At 43.5% G+C, this 6,018-nt stretch overlaps 1 pseudogene; it reads right to left on the bottom strand.

Annotated features, from left to right (window-relative positions):
- Window positions 1-3,499, bottom strand: part of LOC103593447 — a 14,161-nt pseudogene extending 10,662 nt beyond the window's left edge.
- Between the last annotated feature and the right edge of the window lie 2,519 nt (window positions 3,500-6,018).

Below are 6,018 nucleotides of genomic sequence, written 5' to 3'. Positions count from 1 at the left end.
AATTAGAATATCACTGTTTTGCCACCTCTCTTGAATTAATGAAGCTAGGCATTGCACATCAATGGCTGCAGACATCACAAGAACAGGGACAAGATGTATGTGCCTCCTGATAGAAGACCACAACCACCTATAAATTAGTCTTGTCACAAAAATCAAACTTGAATCCAATCAAGCCTTTACCTGTAACTACAGACTTACAGAAGATACAGAGTATAGAAGAAAGTGTTAAAGTACCCTAAAGGAACGACAAATGACTTGGTTTCTTCAACAAATAAATTGCAAATAAGAAAAGGAGATGGGGACCTGGGAGATAGGAGAGACCAGTACAGATTATAAGAGACTTAAAAGACTGGCTAACCAATGTACATTATTTGGATTCCAATTCAAATGAACATCTGGAAAAGATATTTATGAGACAACTGGGACATGTGAACACAAACTGGATATTTGATGATAGTAAGAGACTATATTTAATTATTATTAAGAATGACAAGGGTACTGTGGTTAAGGTTTTTAAAAAAGAGACCCTTTAGTGGCACATAATGAAATATTTATTGCTAAAACGTTATTTGTAAATCTGGGATGTGCTTCAAAATAATGCAGAACAGGAAGGTGGGTGGAGTTATAGATACAAGCTTAGTCAGGAGTTGATAACTGTTGAAATTGGATGATGGGTACATGGGAGTCTACCATACTATTCTCCGGAGTTTTGTAAATATTTGGAATTTTTCATGATTAAAGTTTGAAAATAGATTGTGTATGCATGTCTTCGTGTGTGTGTCTGTACACACATTTGTATGATTACGTATAGAAAAAAGTCTGGGACGCCAATTTGTTTTATTTTTATTTTTGTAAAAATTTTGCATTATAAAGTAATGCATGCATGATGTAACAAATTGAAAATACAAAGGTAATTAAATGAAGTAAAGAAAACATAAGTGAACAAAAAAGAAAAGGAAATTTCTCTTCCTAAATTCCTTCCTCTTCTCCTTCTCTCATCACACTCTTAACAGTTTGTTTTCCATCCACATGTATTTCTGCACCCAGCTAAATCTCTCTCTGTGTGTACATGTGTGTGTGCACTGTATATACACACACATATACCTACCCATCTATCCATCCATCTACTTTTTTAAAGGAGACATTCTATTTTGCAACTTTCTTTTTCCTCGTAAGAATGAAACTTAAACAGCTTTTAGTGTTACTAGGTAGGAATCCAATTGTCTGTCTTTTTTGTAGGTAAAGCTGCTTAGTATTCCACTGTATAAACTGCACTAAAATGTTACCAATTGTTATTTGTGGGTAATGGGATTATGGGTACATTAAATTTCTTTACTTGTGCTTATCTGTGGTCGGTCCACAATGACATATGTTTTTTGCAGAGTTCTCTATTTAAAGGATCCCCTTCTGTGAGAAAAAATCATGGGTCCCCAGACCCCGGCCTCAGAAGTTTGTAGTTTTGATAAAGGAGGTTTTCATAAACTGAGGCACTTCTACATCTACGGGTCAATCCCTGCCACCACATCACCTTGGGGTGGTCCCGGCCATAAAATCCAGATGGTGGCACCAGTGGTGAGGGATCAGTGACCTTCCAACTTGGGTTCTAAGCACCAAATGAGATTTCTTATTAGGAGCTGCTTCTGCAAATAAGGCAGGTGAAAGACTCAAGGAAATCCCTTGACAGAAGCTGGGAGAGAATTCAGACAAACAAACAAACAAACAGGACTGTTCGCCTCCTAGGCCTGTTGTAAAATTTAAGAATGACTCAGCATTATTCATCGTCTGCTTCTATCCTAAACCCTCTGCATTACTGCAGAAGAATTTGAAGAGTACCTGGACAGCGCCAAAGCCAAGGGCTGCATCTGGGTCCCTGAATACCTTTAGGGTAAGAAGCCCACAGAACATTCCAGAGCTTTCTGACAGAGGAGGAGAGGCAGTGGAGCAGGTTGGATCCAAATCTGGCACAAGCACTTAGTAGCAGGGTAACATGGGGAAAATGACTTAATCTCACAAAACCCTGATAATATTTACCTCACAGGGCTGTGGTGTGAATAAAATGAGATTATAAATGCACTTCCAGTGTCCTCCACAATCATAGTGATTACTATACTATCAGTTACAGAATATTGCCTCGTAGAGAGTATGTAAGAGAGTCTTAACTCAAAATTGATTTTGCATTTCCTGAAAATATGGAGTTTTGTATAAAGACATCCACCCTCAATCACATCAGGTTAGAAGGAAATGAAACGGGGCAGAATTCTGCCTTCCTCGCAGGGCTGGGAGGAGGGATAATTTATGTAAAGAGACTAGCCTAGCAGGTGCTCGATAAATTTAAGGTCACTTCTCTAGCTGGATTGGTAAAGTTAGTCGAAAAAACGACAAAACCTCCAAACCACAGAAGTTGTGGGGAGGACATCACGTTCTCATATCACGCACCACCCACCCTCAGTCCCCCATGAACCAGGAGCCCCCGCTGTGGGTGGGAGTGGGGTGGGGTCTGCTCACTGGGCTCTTTTTTGCTGCCCTCACTCCTGTCTCCTGATCCTTGTGCATTCCCCCAGGGGACTGAAAAGACAGGCCAGGTAATCTCCTAGATCTTGATACTAATCAGGTGTTAATTACTGGGTCCTCCCAGGTGACTTACCTGCAGAGTGTCTAATGTGGGTTTTCAGGAAGACTGATGGGGACAGATTCTGGGAAAAGGTGCTGAAACCATCACACTGAGGCTATGCAAAGCCACTGGGTTTCCCTGGTTTGTTTGCCTCGGTTAGGACCACTGAGTGGGAGGCACCGTATTCAGCAGCCACCTTCTGCTTGCCCCTCCAGCCCCTCTCACCCCCACCTCCTTCACACCCTTGAATCTGCTCTCCCAGCTCTGTGAAATCCCCCGGATGCCTTTCACACATCATCTCCACGGACCTGGCCACACCATCTGACTCTTGAACCTCCCTCCTACTTTGAAACTCTTCTTCCCTTGGTTTTTTGGACACTGCTGTCTCCTGGATTTCTTTTTCCTGCTCCTACTTGGACTCCTGTGAAGGCTCTCCTTTCCATGCTCGTCACTTACACGTCAGTGTCCTTCGAGTTCCAAGTCTGGCCCTCTTCCCTTCTCGTGTGTGTGCACGTGTACGCACATGCACTCATTCCCATTCCCTCAGTCACTGATGACTTCCAAACCTGCCCGAGCAGCTCCTGCCTCTCATCTCCAGACAGGCACTCGACTCAGTATGTCCCAAACGGAACACACCCCTACCACCATCATCGCTGGCTCTCCACCCGTCGCTCCTTGTCTTGGTGGTTCACTAGCCACTCAGCTGTCCAAGCTGCAACATTACAGCTCCTCCTTGATTTCCTTCCCTCTCTCACCTCCTACAAAGTCCTGTCAATGCTACTTCCTTAGTCTCCCCACCCATCCTGCTCCTCACCTCCAACCCCACCGCAGACCACCCCTCCATTGGTTCATGTCCACTCGCTCTTCACAAGTCAACACTGGCGTCATGTCCTCGGGAAACTTGACCTGACTGCTTGGAAACTCCCACTTCATGATGATGAACAGGCCAGCTTCCCTCCTTCTGTACGATAGAAGAACCTAATCTCACTGTGAGTTTCTACAGTCAGCAGTTTTTTTTAATTGACATGTGATTGATTATACATATTGGCTATAGCTAGCACTTAAAGCATTTAAAGTGAAAACGCCATAAGTTCAAAATTATCCTTGAAGACAACCACCACTCTGCATTGGAATAGCTGGCCATTTCTTTGGTTGAGCTACCCAGTGGGATAGTGCCTTAAATTTAGGGTCCATAAGGCACAAAAAAATTTAAAAACACCCATCATGTTTTTAACTTCAGCTTGTACTGTGAGAGGCATGAGGAGACAGAGAAGATCACGTTGCACTCAATCTGGACTCAACCGTGGGGGCTGGGAGTGGAGCTGTCTGCCTTGTTTCAATACTAACTTTCCTTTTCTTTCCTAATCCTGAGCATGTACTTGAATTTTTCAGTCACCTGCCTGAATGGCAGCCTTCCTTGTAGCTTCTGTCTCTCTCCTAGTTCTGACCACCCTGAGGACAGGGACATCATCTAACTCACTACCACAGTCCCAGGACCTAGCAGTGCACCCCTACCTAGAAGAAACACAGAGAATGTTGGTTGAACAGATAAATGGTTTAACTTCTTCTTGGACTTCTCCAGAGATGGAGAACTCCACAGACAATGAAACAACCCATCCTGTCATCTGAACAAATGAAGTGGACCCACTGGTTCAAGGTCTCTATTGGCTTGATTCTAACTGGAATTAATGATATGAAGCAGGGGTTCCCAAGAAGAGCAGAGCTGAAAGTCTCCAGATCAGCTGATTGGTGGATAATATTTCTTTGAAGCCTCTCTTGTGGCTGGACCCAACTTACTGATGGGCTCTGGCCAGGTTCCAGCTGCTGGTCTGCATGCCCCTCCCTTCCCTAATCCAGGTTTAACAAGATGAGCACCATTAGGAAAAGCAGGGCAGTTATCTTTTAAGTGAGCAAAGTGACTCTTCACAGAAGGACTGATTTAATACCCCAGTGCAAAACCCTTTAAGGTAGAGAATGATTCTGGCACATCAGTTAAGTGTTACACAAAACAGACGTGAGTATTCAGAATCAAAGGCGTTTTTCATTCATGTGAGAAAGGGATCAGTAAGCTGCATGAAAACTGGGGTGCATAAAAGTCCCCAGGGCCTCCATCCACAGCAGGAAAAGCTCAGAGCAGATTGGGTACAGGGGGAGGAACCTCGGCCGCCCATAACTCAGAGATAGAAGGCGGTGATCTTCCTGTGCCGCCTGTTTCATGTGCGGGCTCCTGCCTCTGATCTTTCGGCAGTTGCCTAATTGCCAATGACTGTTTCTGTGGACACGAGGGTCTGCTAAATGTGTAAGGCCTGCATTTTTCAAGGGGAGACTTTTTCCTTTGCACATAAGCCAAAGATTCCTTCATACACAAATTCTTTCGTAAGCAGGTCATCAGATTCTTATGCGGGGGACATGAATGCTAAGTTCAATGCATGCAGCTGAATATGGATGTATAAAATCTGGTAACATGAGGCCGTGAGGATGCAGGATGGAAGGCCAGCAATGCCATAGGCATGTCCTGACTTTCTTTCACGCATGAAGCTGGCACCCCCAATACTTTGAGCTGTTTGTTTTCTGAAAGTGGAGATGGCTTTACTTTCAGTCAACCACACCCTTCGACCCAGTCTCCATTGTAACCCCAGATACACATGTGGGAGTTTTTGAACAAAAATGTAAACTTACTACTCCAACAAGGGTCAAACCCTAGCCTTATCAGTATAAGGGCTGCCCTGTTGGGTAACAAACCACACAGTTGAATCGAACAATTTAAAAAGAGAAGAAATGCTATTATATAGGGATGGGAAACAGGTTTCATGAGGAAGCCACTTCCAATTAACCATAATGATATCTGATATTTATTGAGCACTTATTATGTGGCTCACACAAATGGATTCAATTAGCTCTATGAGTAGATAGTATTATTACTGCATTTTTACAGACGAGAAAACTGAGGCAAAATAATTTTCCCAAGATCACGTAAGCTACTAGGTTGAAGGGCTAGGATTTGAAGGCAGGCAGTCTGACTGCAGAGTCCTTGCTCAGACCATAGCATGCTCCTGCCTCCCAGCTCGTGGGTCACGGCCATCGAGCTTGGTGTTCAAGAGTCTGAGGCCAAGTTCAAGTTTAGCATGGTAGACTATTATGAGTGACTAGGGAGCTGTTGTGGGGATCCAGACACAGAATGGAAGCACACGTACACATATTTGCCATCCCAGACTTTATTTAAAAGAAAAGGTCTACAACATCTGTACTATCAGAACTGTGCCTGTCTCATAATCTCTACAAATATTTACTCCCAGATTCTTATAACATCTGACACTGAATAAGGTAATTAGAATAACTCTCCCTGCAGGCAGAGTAGGTAATAAATCAGTAACAGCCTCCTGTTTCATTCTCCAGACCAACATTTA

The sequence above is a fragment of the Galeopterus variegatus genome, unplaced genomic scaffold, assembly GCF_000696425.1.
Source record: "Galeopterus variegatus unplaced genomic scaffold, G_variegatus-3.0.2 Scaffold1346, whole genome shotgun sequence".
Lineage (NCBI taxonomy): Eukaryota > Metazoa > Chordata > Mammalia > Dermoptera > Cynocephalidae > Galeopterus > Galeopterus variegatus.
This window is presented reverse-complemented; position numbering and strand designations above follow the sequence as displayed.